A 16,259-nucleotide genomic window follows, 5' to 3' on the forward strand; every position below is an offset into this window, starting at 1 on the left:
AACAGTCTCTAAATTAATTTTAACTTTGCTGTTTTAAATTTGTATTTTAAATTTGTATTTCTGCACTGCTGCAGATTTTATCCTGGTTGTGCTTTTATACAGTATTTTAAATCATGGTTTTATACTTTTTTATATTTTGAATGGTTTTAATTTTTGTGAACCACCCAGAGAGCTTCGGCTATTGAGCAATATAGAAATGCAATAAATAAATAAATAAATAAATAAATAAATAAAATTGTGATGCAGTTTTCAATTTGAAAAAAAGAGCAAAATGTGTATATTCCTGAAAGTAATGTACAGGAATGCATTATAAATGGGTAAATAGTTTGCAAAAATATGTATATCAGGCAAACAGTGTATAATAACATCTCTATAGCAAAAGAAATATGTTCAATAACTTATAGGGCCAGTCCTGCACACCAGGAACATAAAGAACCACTGATCATATAGGCTACTTTGTTCATATTCCAATAGTTGCATAGTTTTGGTAGGATCATCCAAGCTTTGTGGGCACATGGGCATGTTTGTCATTTTGAGGAAGAGCTGTGGGTGCCCACCACAGCATTGGCTGCCATTGGGGCGGGGCTATTGGAGTGTGGCCACTGGGGTGCTTTGTACAGAAAGATCACAGGGCAAGTTAAAGTTTAGAATTTATTCAAATGTAACGTTTAGAATCTATTCACTAAAATTGAAGAATATAAGGGGAGTTTCCTGGTCAGGCCCAGCTGCATGTTTAGGCAAAGTGGTTCCTTGCCTGGCTCTTCCATGTGCCACAGTAACTCACTAACTCCTAGGTAATTCATCATCTGGGGTGGGAAAATCACTTTTTGCACAGAAGATAGAGCCTGGCTTGAAATGCGACCAGAAATTATCTTTGCCAGAGGGCTTCACGGCCTCATGGGATTGGGCAGAAAGAGAAGGGCTCTTTGATCAAACAAACTACCAGAGCCATAGGGAAGGAAGGAAGGAAAGGGAGGCTACCATCTTTTTCCAGGCAGGCCTAATGTTTACTGTTGAATTGTATAAGGTTAGTGATGAAATATTCACGGTCAACCTGAGGCTGTTAGAATGAACTTAAATTTTTCAAGGTGATTGGTACAATCATCAAGAGTAGAATAGAAAAAGAACCACCTATTTCTTCGATTCTAAGACACACTTCCCCCCATATAAACTTCTCTAAAAATGGGGTGCGTCTTAGAATCGCGGGTGTGTCTTAGGTTTTTTTTTTCTGTTGATGGTACTGAAATTAGTGTGCGTCTTACAATCGATGGCGTCTTACAATTGAAGAAATACGGTATTAAGTAGGGGCGTGCATGGACCCCCCGCTCCGCCCCGCAGGCCGATCCGAAAATTTCGGATCGGCTCGCTTTGCTCCGCGCCGCCCATACTCCGCTCCTCTTCGCCGCGGAGCTCCGGCTCCGAATCGGAGCTCCGCAGTGGAGGGGAGTGGTGCCAGGTAAGGCCGGGAGAGGAGGGCGGGGGGGTGGGTTACCGGGCCCTGCCGCCGTCGCCGCCCGTGCGGCGACGGCAGCAGAGCCCAGTAAGGGACCAAGGGGGAGGGGGGCCTTACCTGCCTCCGTCCACGGTCCGTCGGCTTCTTCAATTGAGCCCGCGGTTCAACCAGGAAGTCTGGGCCACAAGTGTGGCGTAGACTTCCTGGTTGAACCGCGGGCTCAATTGAAGAAGCCGACGGACTGCGGACGGAGATAGGTAAGGGAGAGGAGGGGGGGTTTACCGGGCCCTGCCGCTGTCGCCACATGGGCGACAGCGGCAGGGCCTGGTAAACCCCACTTACCTTTCCGGCGGAGCTCCGGATCGAGGCAAAGGATCCACCTTCACCTCGATCCTCTTCGTCACCCTCTGCCGGCCCCCCAATCCTCTTCGCCTCCGCCTTAAGGGGAGGCGAAGCACCCCGCTCCGCTTGTAATTCGCCGGTCTGATTAGAAGCGGAGCACATCCCTATTAAGAAGTCTCTTTGCTGCTAGTATCATTGATCTCTCTCAGTTTAGTACATGTTTTGTTTTGTTATAGAACATACCATAAAAGAGATTTGCAGGCAAATACATGTTTAATTAGTACATATACATGCTTTGAAAATACATGTGTATAAACTTTTGTGCCAGGTTATAAGAAGGGCCGTTAATAGCTCGCAAGGCAGGCTGCCAACGGACCAAGATCAAAGCCACTCTTAAATGGTTCTTTGTTTTGTCCTCCCCTGTTCCTTTCTCACTTGCAGGTGGATCCTGCTCAGGTTTATTCAGAAGGAAGTTCTTCTGATTTCAATGGGACCAACTCTCAAATGAGTGCGCACAGAAGTGCTGCCTTGAAGAGAGAAGATTATTTGGGGAAAACTCACTCATCAATGGTCTCTTGATCAGTTTGGTGTCTGTTTTCTTGTGTGTGTGTGTTGGGGGAGCAGTTAGAGGGTTAGCAATATTGTTTGTTTATCACAATCATGAGAAATTCAATTTCAACGCCTTTTGAAGATAAAATAATTCAACCAAAGAGAGGGTAAAAAAAAAGTTTTATACTTTCTATATAGTAACACAGATATAATTGTTTCCTGCTTAAAAACATGAAACGATCATCCCTGCCATGAGTATTTGTTTTCTAGGGAGTTGTGTTCTGGTTATAGAGAGCTCTCTGTGTGCGTCCGTCCTCCCCCTTTGTCTAAGGAACTATGCTGGGGAATGAAATGTGTTTCTTTTGCCTCACAATGGAGAGAGATGGAGCCATAGAATATTTTTAAATACTAGAGTATAGTCATAGCATAAGTGAAATAATATCAAAAGTGCCTCTGAACATGTGCATAGTTCACACTTCCAAGTGTGACACAAGCAAACACCAGGATGATATAGTGTAATTTCTGAGTAAATGATATGGATAGGATCAGGCTGGTCACAAGAACACCAGAAGAGACATGCTGGATTAAACCAAGGGTGCATCTAATTCAGCTTCCGTTTCCACAGTGGCTAGTCAGATGCCCATGAGAAGCCCACAAGCAGGGCACAAGTGCAGCAACACCTTCCCACTTTGGTTCCTCAGAAACTGGTATACAGAGGCATATTGTATGCATACAGATACGTAGTCTTGGCTTTATATTTAATTCCTCTCCTTTATTCCTCATATTGAGACAGTAGCTAAATCCTGTCGTTTTTTCCTGTATAATATTGCCAAGATTCGATAATTTTTGTCTGTCTCTTCTGCCATGACTCTTGTTCATGCATTGGTTATTTCTCGGTTGGACTACTGCAACCTTCTTCTCACTGGCCTTCCTTCTTCTCACATCAGTCCGTTGGTTTCTGTTCACCACTCTGCTGCTAAGATCATCTTCGTGACTCGCCGCTCTGACCATGTAACTCCACTTCTGAAATCTCTTCATTGGCTTCCAATTCACTTCAGAATCCAATATAAACTTCTCCTGTTGACCTACAAAGCTTTTCACTGTCTAGCTCCTTCCTATCTCTCCTCTCTCATCTCACACTATTGCCCTGCTCGTGCTCTTCGCTCCTCTGATGCCATGTTTCTCACCTGCCCAAGGATCTCTACTTCCCTTGCTCGGCTTCGTCCATTTTCTTCTGCTGCCCCTTATGCCTGGAACGCTCTTCCAGAACATTTGAGAACTACAAGTTCAACCACAGCTTTTAAAGCTCAGCTAAAAACTTTTCTTTTTCCTAAAGCTTTTAAAACTTGATTTTGTTCTGACTTTATACTGTTAGTTTTACCCTACCCAGTGCCTGTTTACCCTACCCTGTGCCTGTTTGCATTCTCCTCCCCTCCTTATTGTTTTATTATGATTTTATTAGAATGTAAGCCTACGCGGCAGGGTCTTGCTATTTACTGTTTTACTCTGTACAGCACCATGTACATTGATGGTGCTATATAAATAAATAAATAATAATAATAATAATAATAATAATAATAATAATAATAATAATAATAATACTGGAACTAACATATAGCCATTACCATTAGTAGCCAAGGATAGCATTATTTTCCATGAATTTGTCTATGCCTCTTCTAAAGCCATCACTACATCTTGCTTTAGCAAATTCCATAGTGCGGCTATATGCTGTGTGAAGAAATCCTTCCTTTTATCTCTCCTGAATCTCCCTCCCATCAGCTTCGTGGGACTCCACCGCCATACAATCCACAGAACGCCCAAGCGGCCATCCCCTCTCCCTGCTGCTCAGCCACAGGCAGCCACTGTGAACCTGGCCACTGTGACCCCACCCTGCTGCTGCTGCTGTTACAGCACCAACAGCTTCACTTTTTTCTCCCAGTATGCCCGGGACTTCTCCCAGTGTGTTGTTCAGCTCAAAGAATTTATTCTTAGTAATAACAACACATTATTTGAAAGAATGGACAAAATAAGTGAAAAGGTGGACAAGAGAATCGTTGAGCTTACTACTAAGTAAATGACAAGGATATCAAATTACTTAAATCAGAAGTAAATTTATTGGGGAAGCAAATGGATCTGCTGGGAGAGAAGCATGAAGCAGAGTTTGATATGCATGAAAAAAGGCTGATTCAGCTAGAGGACCAAAATAGATGTTCCTCGATACGAATCAAGAATTTTAAGGAGCTTTCAGAAGAAGATTTGAGAACAATATTATTACGATGGTTTAAAGAGATAGTACCAGATTTGAAACTTAATAATGAAGATGTGGATAGAGTGCATAGAGTGGGTGCAAACAGATCCAGAACCTCTCCAAGAGATATCCTGATGAAATTTGGCAACTACTTTAAAAAGGAGCAGTTTATGATGAAGTTAAGACCTATAGTATTGTTGAAGTATCAAGATTCTTCAGTCCAAATCTACAATGATCTTTGTCAACAAACTGTCAACTGGAGACGCAGTGTTAAGCCCATCACAGAAAAGCTCAAGAGAAGAGGAGTGAAGTATTCATGGGGGTACCCGGTGTTTTTGAGATTTATGCATGCTGGCAAGCTACACAGAGTAACCTCCCTGGAGCAGGGTGAAGAGCTTTTAAAAAGTCTGGGTCTGGATATGGATGCCATGTCAATTCAAGTGGAAGGAGGAAATGAAGGAGCTGGAGCAAGTGGGAAATGACATTTATACTACTGAGATGATAAAATAGAAGTAAATTTAAAATAGAAGGCTTGCTGTATTGGGACGCTGGGCTCGTTCCCCCCCAACATGGCCGGAGTAATAGACTCACGGGGATTTAGTGGGGGAAAAAGAGGTAGGGGGAGAGGGGGGATGGGAAGGGGACAGGGGGGTTGGAGAGGGGTAGTTATAAGAAAAAAAGATTGGTGGGATATTATTGGTTGGGAGGGAGGGTTTTCAAAGGAGTTTTGTGTTTTTATGTGGGTGGATTGGAGATTGAGAGCACAAGGGATCTGAAGGAATATCAACAAAGTGAACATGGATAAGAACATAAGGATAACAACTCTTAATGTCAAAGGTCTGGGGGCAGTCGTGAAAAGGAGGAGAATTGAGCAACTGTTAAATAAAGGAGGATCTGACATTATTTTTTTGCAGGAAACTCATCAAGACAAGGATGGTGTAAATGAAATTCGTTTGAAATGGTCAGTCTATTATGAAAAGTCATTAGGGATTTCAAAAAAAATGGAGTGGCCATTTTGATTACTAAAAGAAGTGGATTTAATTTGGAGAATATAAAAAAAGATGGGAAAGGTAGATATTTATTGATTAAAGGTCAAATTGAAGGTAAAGCATATACGCTGGTTAATGTTTATGCCCCAAATGAGAGACATAGAGAATTTTATAAAGAATTATTTGAAGTAATAGAAGAATTCAAAGAAGAATATGTTATTTTAGTTGGAGATTTTAATATGGTTATGGATAATAGATTGGATAGGTCTAACCCCACTAGTGTTGAAAAGAGGAACAATATTACTATTTTAAATAAATTGATAAAAGAAAAAGACTTTGTTGATGGGTGGCGTTTACTTAGAGGGGTGGAGCCCGGATTTACATATTATTCTCCAGTTCATAAATCTTATTCTAGGATAGGTCATGTTTTTGTCTCTAAGGAGTTTGCAACTAAGGTTTGTAGAACGGAATTGGGGGTAATCAAGGTAACAGATCATGCACTGGTAAGTTTAGATTTTACAGTTAGAAAGGACTATAGAGAAGCGTATAGGTGGAAGCTGAATACAAAGATTTTAAAATATAATAAAGTGGTGGAGAAAATGCAAAAGGAATTGTCAGAAACTTGGGAAATTAACGAAAAGGGAGGAACAGCAATGACAGCTGCGTAGGATACCATGAAGGCTGTAACAAGGGGGATTTGTATTAGGGAAACGTGTAATTTAAAGAGGCAACAGGTTGCAATTCAGGAAAAGTTAGAGGAAGAGATCAAGAATTTGGAGAAAGAATATTGGCAATCTAAAAATAAACATAAATTAATAGAATTACAAGCAAAGAAAAAAGAGTTAGAGAATAAAAATTTAGAGGAAGTCCAGAAAAATTTAATATATATGAAAAGAGAGTATTTTGAAAACAGTAATAAAAACTCTAAGATGCTTGCTAGACTCACACAAAAGGAAAAGGCGAAGAATTGGATAGGTATAGTGAAAGATAAACAAGGGAATTATTGTCACACAATGAAGGGGAAAATAAAAATTTTCCAGGAATTTTATCAAGAACTATATAAGGGAAAAGACACTCAGAAGAAGAAGATTTATTTATTTATTTATTTATTTATTTATTACATTTCTATACCGCCCAATAGCCGGAGCTCTCTGGGCGGTTCACAAAAATTAAAACCATTCAAAGTATAAAACAGCAGTATAAAACCATAATATAAAATACAATATAAAAGATAAAAATGCATGAAGATGGAAGTTTATATGGAAAAGTATATAAAAAAGGAATTGGAAATAGAACATAAAGAGCTAATGGAAAGGAGTATATCTCAAAGAGAAATTGAAGAAGCTATAGAGAATTTGAAAGTGGGTAAATCGCCTGGGGTAGATGGTCTAGGACCGGAATATTATAATTTTTAAAAAACGTTATTGGTACCAAAATTATTGAAGCTATACAATGCTATAATAGAAGGGGAGAGGATCCCAGAATCATGGAAACACTCGTTAATAATCTTAATTCCAAAGCCAGAAAAGGATTTGACTGTCCCTGATTCGTATAGACCTATTTCATTAATAAACCAAGATGCAAAACAATTTTTCAACTATTTTAGCAAAACAATTAAATAAATTTATAGCTAATTATATAGGGGAAGATCAATGTGGATTTGTAGTAGGGAGACAAATGCATAGTTTAGTGGGAAGAGTGTTAAATGTTATACAGGAGGTTAAAAAGACAAAGACTAAAGCGGGAATATTAGCGTTGGATATTTTTAAGGCCTTCGAATGTGTGAGCTGGCAAGCATTAAAGATGGTTTTAAATAAAATGGGATTTGGAAATAAATTTAAAGCTATAATAGAACAATTATACTCTCAAAATACAGCCTCAGTGGAAATAAATGATGGAGTTACCGATAAAATACGACTGGCCAGAGGAACAAGACAACGATGCCCACTCTCGCCTGTCCTGTTTGTACTGGTTATGGAACTATTGGCAAATGTAATAAGAGATGATAGGGAGATAGAAGGGATAGGTAGTATTAAAAAAATAAAATTGAATATGTTTGCGGATGATACTTTGTTAACTATTAAAAATCCAGTTGGAAAGATGGGAAGAATTAAACAGCAGTTGAAAGAATTTGAAGAAATCACTGGATTAAGAATAAATTGGTCAAAATCAGAGTTGATGTTATTTAATTATACTAAAAAGTTAGAGAAGGATGGGGAAGGAAAAGAAATGGAAATGAGAATTAAAGAACAGATTAAGTATCTGGGAATTAGAATTACAAAAAATCTAGAGAATTTAGAGAAGGAAAATTTAAGTAGTTTGAAAAAAGATTGTAGATAAATTGAAAAAAATATAAAAGGTTGAACTTATCATGATTTGGAAGAATAGCATTAATAAAAATGAAAATTTTAGCAAAGATCAATTTTGTTTTTAGGATGCTACCAATAAAAATTTCAGAATTAGTTAAAAAGTTGGCAGAATATTATAAATAACTATTGTAATGGGGATAAGAAAGCGAGGGTAAATAAAAATAAATGGTATCTAAGCCAAAAAAAGGGAGGTTTGGGTGTTCCAAATATTAATCTATATTATGTAGCCAATAGGTTAAGGCATATTGTAGAAGCAATTTTAGGAGTAGGAGATTTAGAATGGATGGAAGATAAAACTAAAAATAATATAGATCTGAATCTGGAAAATGTATTTTTTAGGGAAGGAGGTAAAAAATGGGTTGAAATATAGGTAATCCTCTTTTAAAGTTCCATTGGGAAATTTGGAGTAAATATAAAGGGGAGTTACTTTCGAGCATCTCTCCTTTATCACCGGTAATAATGTTAAAGAATTTCCCTGGGAATTTAAAGAGTAGATTAAGTAAAGTTTTAATAGAGAAAAATAAAATGAAATTAAGGGAATGGATGAGAGGGATGAATACACATGGGCAGTTGGAAGAGGTTTTAAAAGATAAAAAATTAACCTGGTTAAACTATTGGCAATTGGAACAATGGACCAAAAATTGGTTAAGAGAAAATGGAGATTGTAGAGAGTTGTCGAAGTTCGAGGAACTAATTGTTAAAAAAGAAATTGATAAGGGAGAAGGTAAAGCAATAAAAGGTTTAATGAGTGAGATATATAGAATATTGCTCGAGAAAGGGTGGACGGACAAGTCAGGAAAATTAGTGTGGGAGACAGATTTGAAGGTACAAATAGGAAAGCAGAGTTGGGAAGGATTATGGAGACAAAGAGTGTTAAGAAATATGTCAGTGAGAATAAAGGAGAATTATTATAAAATTATATGGAGGTGGTACCTAACCCCGGTTAGATTAAACAAGATAAACAAGCAGCACTCAGCAAATTGTTGGAGAGGTTGTGGGGAAAAAGGAACGTATTTACATATGTGGCGGGAATGCAAATTTGTGCAAAAATTGTGGAAGATGGTGTTCTCTGAGATTGAAGAAATTGTTGGAAAGAAGATAGAAGAGACACCAAGAGTAGCATTACTCTCACTATTGGAAGATTTAAAGTGTGAAAAAGAAATTAAGGAATTGATAATAAATTTGCTGACTGCAGCAAGGTTAATTGTAGCAAGGAACTGGAAGATTCAAGGTGATTATAGTATTGAAGAATGGTATAAAGAAGTATGGGATATTGCTATTAATGATAAATTGACATGTAACATTAAAGTAAGAAGAGGTATAGCAAAAACGAATGAATTTGATGGAATTTGGAAACAGTTCCTAATATTTGTGTTCTCTAAGGGAAGTGGGAAACCACCATCAGAAGAGGCGTTAAGATTTTGGAAACAGGAATGATCCCGAACGGAAGGGGGAGCACTTGTTGGATTATGTTGGATTAATTTGGATTAAGTTATGGATAAAGTATTATATGTAAACATCTATATACTCAAATTTGTTATGTATTTGATCCCCCCCCCTTTTTCTATGTATGGTATGTTAAATTGTTATATTTGTTTGTTGTATTTAGTAGTCTAATAAATTTTTTTTTTTTTTAAAAAAAGGGACAAACATCGCCCCCTGGCTTATTATTCTACTGCTCTGGATCCAGTTGCAGCAGCTCTTCTACCTTGCCTCTGTGCTGTGGCTGCAGCTGCTCTTCTGGTAGAAGTTTCAGTGAACTTGGTTGTTAGTTCACCATTGACTGTTTTTGTTCCACATTCTGCTGCTGCCCTTTTACTGAAATCTGAAACTCAGCACCTATCAAATGCTCGCCTTAGCAAATCTGAATTATTGTTTCTTTCCGCTCCATGCATTACATTGTCAAGGTGCCGTTTTGAATCCTGCTTCTCTTTTGCCTTCCCCTGAAGATGGAGAACCACATGACTGTCTTTCTGAAACTAATGCAATTGCAAAGCCCCATATAGATCTCTCAGATGTACCTTTGCCCAATTCAGAGCTTGTGTTTTTTGTAGATGGTTCCTGACAAAAGAACAGCAAAGGTCAATTAGTTTCAAGTTATGTTGTCTGTTCTTTGCATGAAACTATTGAAAGTAATCCCATTCCTAACTGTACATTAGCTCAAGTGACAGAGCTTTTTGCTCTCATCAGAGCCTGCCTTCTGGCAGCCTCAAAGTATGTTACAATTTATACAGATTCACGTTATGCATTTGGTACAGTACACTATTTTGGTCAACTTTGGAAAACTTGGAGATATCTTACCTCTGCAGGTACACCTATCTGAAATGGACCTTATGTTGCTGCTCTTTTAGATGCTCTTTTGAAAACTTCTTCTATTACTGTTGTTAAGTGCACCACTCATCAAAATGCTTTTGATGATGAAATTGCTCGGGGAAACAAATCACACAGATTCTGCTGTGAAAATGACGCCCTTAGCATCACCCAGGGCTACTGCTATTTTTATCTCTCAGGCCTCATCTACACCAAGCAGGATATTACAGTATGAAAGGGGTATATAAAAGACAGGAGCCACACCAAGCAGGATATAGCACTATGAAAGTGGTATACGGTCTGGGTCAATGGGCCCAAACAGATGTCAGTGCACTTCAATACCGCTATAAAGCAGTAGTGTGGCTCCTGCCTTTTATATACCGCTTTCATACTGCAATATCCTGCTTGGTGTAGATGAGGCCTCAGACTCAAGCTGCAACCAGCCCACTTTCCTTGAAGGAATTAGTTTTTCTGCAAAATCAGGCTTCTGAAGCAGAAAAAGCTATGTGGTTGCAAGTAGGTTGTGAAATTCACCCAGACCAGGTATGGCATTTCCTTGACAGCAGCACTGTGGCACCCCTGGTCTTGTTACCATACCTTGCTCATCTGGGTGGCAGATGAGAGTAAAAGGAAAATGATTCAAATCATAGAAAAAGATTGGTTTGCGCCTAAATTCTCCTTAATAGGCCAGTAGTACTGTCAATCCTGTCTGATTTGTCTTGCCCACAATGTTGGGAAAGCTGTGAAGACAACTCGGGCAGCACATCCCCCACTTTGGGGAGCCTTTGTAAACATCCAAATTGATTTTATTCAAATGAATAAGCAGATACTGTCACTGTGAGCAAGGAGCTCCTAAGAGACTTTATTCCAAGATTTGAGATACCTCTGTCTATTAATAGTGATCAAGGCACACACTTTACTGGACAAATTGTTAAAGAAATCTGCAAGGCTCTACAAATTGAACAACACATCCACTGCCCTCATCATTACCAATCAGCAGGCCTTGTGGAAAGGAAGAATGGTATTTTAAAGAATAAAATTGCAAAAAAATTGTGCAGATACTGGACTCCGGTGGTCAGATGCTCTACCATTAGCCCTTATGAGCATGTGTGCCACCTCACACAAACAGACTGGACTTAGTCCTCATGAAATCCTGATGAGAAGACCCATGAGGCTTCCCTCCTCAGCACCTGTAAAAGAACAATTTATTGACTTGCAGTTAACTGATGAAACTGTTCTAAATTATTGCAAGGCACTAATGAAATCTGTTAAAGCTTTTCATTCACAGGTTCAAGAAACTTTCCCCTCTGCTCCATTTGTCCAGTGTCATGACCTCCAACCAGGTGATTTGGTATACACCAAGGTACACCAAAGAAAGACATCTCTTGTGCCTCGCTGGAAAGGGCCATTCCAGATCCTCCTGACTGCCAATACTGCTGTCAAGCTTCAAGGCGTGCCTACTTGGATCCACGCCTCACATTGCAAGTCCTGCCTCTCTTGGATCCAGGTGTCCCTGACTTTGTTCCAGCTTCTGCTTCAGCATCACTTCCTGGGTCCTAGAATAAAGACACCCAGGAACTCCCTCACCCTGAGGTAGAGGAGACCAGCATTCCAGCATACAACCCAAGGTCTAGTAAGTGTACATAATAACTTAAACTTCTAGTGACTGCCTAAAGTGACATTCTGGGGGGCCTTGCTAGACTATGCCGGATAAGCTGGCAGGGAGGCGGGGCGACGGCACGCTAATTTTAGCGCACGCCGCCCCGCCTCCTAGACGGCCGACGCGCAGGAACTCCGGAAGCCCTGCAGCGTCGGCCATTTTTTGTTGTTGTTAAAGGAGCCACGTGCGGCCCGAAGACTCCGGAGAAGGTAAGGTTTTTTTTTAAAAAAATTAAGGCCCCCCTCCCGCCCCATCTCCCCCTCCCAATGCCTGATGACCCCCTCCCCCCTCGCTCACCCATCCTCCCCCCTGTGCCCGATGCCTGGCCTCCCCTCACCCCTGTGCCATCCCCGATGCCCGGCTGCCTTTCCCTCACCCCATGTGCCATCCCCGATGCCCGGCTGCCTTTCCCTCGCCCCATGTGCCATTCCCGATGCCCGGCTGCCTTTCCCTCGCCCCATGTGCCATCCCCGATGCCCGGCTGCCTTTCCCTCTCCTGCCGGGTCCGGCATTCCCCCTGCCCCTCTCTCCCCCCCCCTGGGATTCCCCCTCCGGCCCGATGGGCACAGCACTCGTATGAGCACTGTGCCCAGTCTGTAGCTTTTCCTGGCTACTCGCGAGTAAGCGAGTAGCCACAAAAAGCCATGGACCCTGCTAGACCTTCCGCAGCCCCGGCCTCAGGTCGGGGCTGTGGAAAAGGTGCGCCATAAGCGACTTCGCCTATGGCGCGTTAAGGCAGGCTTCAGTGTGGCCTGGGCCCGGATTCCCTGTGCGTCATCTGGACGCACAGCAGGGAAACCGGGCCTCACAGCGCGCTAAGGCCTGGTCTAGCAACGCCCTAAGAGGTCACTGCTGAAGACAGGTTGTTGCCAATATCAACATGAAGCTTCAAAGACTGCTTACCTAGGTCTACACAGCATACTACAAGAAAGTCCCTATCCCAGAGGCAACACATTCCAATCCTAGACAATGCAAAGCACGAATAGCATACCCCAGAACTGAACTACACTATATGAACCCAATAAAGAAACCTACAAGTTTATTTATTTATTTCACTTATATACCGCTCCCATGGCCGGGGCTCTCTGGGCGGTTTACAGAAATTCTAAAATTAAGATAAAACAAGTATATAAAATTTAAAATTCTAAAACACAGAACATACACACATAAAGCATTAAAACCGTTGACAAGTTGCCTGTCTACTGGACTTTGCCCAGTATCTGAAAACATCTTGCCTCCCTGGTTCTGGTTGTTTCCCTTTTTCTTCCTCCGGTGTACTTGTACTTTAACCTAGAATAACATCCTGCCATTCAAGATGAACTATGAGGAAAATGTTGTCTTGAAAATGGCAAAAGTGACAGCTGGGCTAATGAATAAAACTAACTGCTGGGTTTGTAGTCACATGCCTGTTCAAGTTCGTGGAGGAGTTCCTATGATTCCCATTCCACTAAATGAAATTCAGCTAGTGTCTCTAGCCTTTCATGAACTAAAAGCAAATGCAACATGGGATAAGACTGAATATATCCAATTGTATGCCAAATTACCAGGGAAGTTTATTTATTTATTACATTTCTATACCACCCAATAGCCGGAGCTCTTTTTGTTGGGGTTACAATGGTTCTGCCTTTTGGGTGGGGAGAAGTAAATGTAATATTACTTATGTTATGAATGGTGCCCGAACATCTAACGGGACATGGTTACCTAACCTGAGTCCTTCTTTTCCAGGATATTATTTGCAGTGCAATTACGGGTTTGCTGCCTTAGCAGGTTATTATTTTGCTTATGTGAATAAAGCATACAGACACCTCCCCTTAGGATGGGGAGGCACGTGTTAGATGGCTGTGTTATTACCTGCTATTAGAGTGATTGACCACCTTCCTGAAGGTAAAATCAGGAAAGCTAGAGATGCCAGAGAAGAAATAAAATCACGGTCTACTCACTGATGGTCAAGTGCTTGGTGGCATTTTATTCCCTATGTATGGTGTAGGTAGAATTGGCTCAGCTGTTATTAGATTGCAAGCTGAAATTGAAATTATGGCAAATGAAACAGCAGATGCCATTGGTAGCCTAGCTGCTGAACAAAAAGAGGTCAGACAGATGGTGTTACAGAATCACATGGCTTTAGATTATATTCTAGCCAGTTAAGGCGGAGTCTGTGCCCTTGTGGGTAAGGAATGTTGTATATACATACCTGATGACTCACGAGAAGTATTTGACTATGCTACAAAGATCTGTGAAATGGCAAAAGCCATCCACGTAGAGCCCTGGTCCATCTGGTCTTGGTTTAGCAATAGGTTTGGCTCTATTGGTGCTAAAATCTTGCAAATAATTATGCTTATGCTTGTGTAATCATTGCTTGCATAGTAATAATCCATGTAATCACTGCTTTGATAAAAAGCTACGTTAATACGTAGTATTAAATCTACTACGAATGCTTTCACAAAGATAGAATTGAAGCAAATTATCAGTGTTATACTGAGAGAAATGCTTGAGGAAGAGAAAGAAAGAGAAATTGAACTACTGATGGCAATGCAAGTTTAATGTGGTTGGTGGGCCTAGTAGGTCCAAAAGGAGGGGGGGGCTGAGAAAGCAAGGCCACAAGCCTTGATATACTTGCTCTGTATGTAGGCCTCTGTATGTAGTTTGGTTCTTGTAAGTGAACTGCATGATGGGATTGGAATGTTGTATGTGCCAGAATGTGCTGTAATGCTGAAACTGTTTAATTGGAAGAAAATGCTTAATTGGAATTTCTGTCAAGACCTTTTGATATAGTATAAGACAAATAAGCTAGCTTGATAAGGAGGCCTGACCATTCAGGTCATTCTGACATTGCTAGAAGAGTTATGGGCCATCTGTTGATAAGGTATAATGAAGACGCTTTCTTTGATCTGTCTTTGTTTTGCTTTAGAATTTTGCCAAGATGATAATATGTATAAATATACCTGCTTTTCACACTGCCAGCAGAGAAGTTTCTTGTCTGCAAGATTCTCTCCTTACAGCTGCATTACGCTCAATAAAACAGAGTTGCCTTACAGCCAAAGTGAATTTTTTGACACAGGGTATTAGCTATCCCACCCAATTTTGTGTCATTTTAGTGTCTCACATTCTGTACCATCTCAGCCACTTTCCCCCACTACACAAGTCTCTAATGCCATGTCCGAGCTGGCCCCAAGATATTTTGCTGCCTGAGACACTGCCAGTCAAGTTGTTTTGACCCCAAGGCAGAAAATCCTACAGACACCTCCCCTTTCCCTGACAATGAAATACAATAATATTAATAAATTAAATAATGAATAACTTATTGCTTTTTCATGACATCGCATATCAGCTATTTGAGGCAGCTTCCTCAGGCTCTAAAATGTGTGTGTGTGTGTTTGTCTTTAAAGGACTGTGTCTCCTAAGGACATACTCATTTGTAAAAAGAGATGTATGGACAGGGGAGAGCAGGGCATTTGATTTCAGCCAAAAATCCTCAGGCAGAAAAAAGAATCAAAGGAGGTAGTAAAAAGCTACCGTAGCTAGTCCTGGGGGAATCAGATGCAACAGAGATCATCAGGGCTCCTGTGCCTTTCTTTCAGCATGCCATTTTACTCCAGTTACATGAAAAGCAACATCTTTCAAAATAACTTTCTGTACAGTATACTCCAGTTCATGAAAGTGTATTATGCATTGTGGCTTTTGAATACAAAAGAGCAAGAAGCCCCTATCTTCTTCCCACATCTTTTCATTTTTCTCTAGCCTAGTACAAATCCCTCAAGACAAAGAGGACCATGCACCCACCAAAATCTGGTCACATAGATCATGCAAACAGCAGGTGCACTCCAGAAAGACAGTTAAAGAACCAGGGAGCTCTAGACACACTCAAGTAAGCCAGGGGAAGCTGTACACTCATACATTACCTTGCCCAAAATTTAGATGCTGCTCCTCATTCAAACCCTTTTTGCAAGCAAACCCGCTTCTGTTTTCCTCCAAGGTAAGGGGCCTGGACCAGCTTGGAGGAAGCAACAGATGAGGAGGCTCTCTGGCATTCCATTTGATACTTGAGCAACCCATGTGCTTGCTCTTCTGCTTGTCAGGGCCTCGCTGCCTACAGCAGCGCAGGGCACAAGGGCAATTGTTGGGCAGGTCTCTGTAGAGTCAGTATTTATCACAGTTAGTCTAATTTAAAAGTTAGACTATGCTTCCTGCTGGATGCTAAGTCAATAAAAGAAATGTTGGAGGTATAGAAATTATAAACAGGCTGAAAATTTCACATGCTGAAGATAAGAAATCTAAGTATCATGCATGGCTATGCTGAAATATCTTCATTGCTGAACTGTTGACCCTTTTCAATCTAGCT

At 40.6% G+C, this 16,259-nt stretch overlaps 1 protein-coding gene across 1 annotated transcript in view; it reads right to left on the minus strand.

The window, feature by feature from the left end:
• The window catches only part of ADGRL3 (adhesion G protein-coupled receptor L3), a 707,807-nt gene that overhangs the window by 198,216 nt on the left and 493,332 nt on the right, over positions 1 to 16,259 (minus strand). The window lies entirely within an intron of this gene.

Source organism: Elgaria multicarinata, chromosome 6 (genome assembly GCF_023053635.1).
Source record: "Elgaria multicarinata webbii isolate HBS135686 ecotype San Diego chromosome 6, rElgMul1.1.pri, whole genome shotgun sequence".
In the NCBI taxonomy this organism is placed as follows: domain Eukaryota; kingdom Metazoa; phylum Chordata; class Lepidosauria; order Squamata; family Anguidae; genus Elgaria; species Elgaria multicarinata.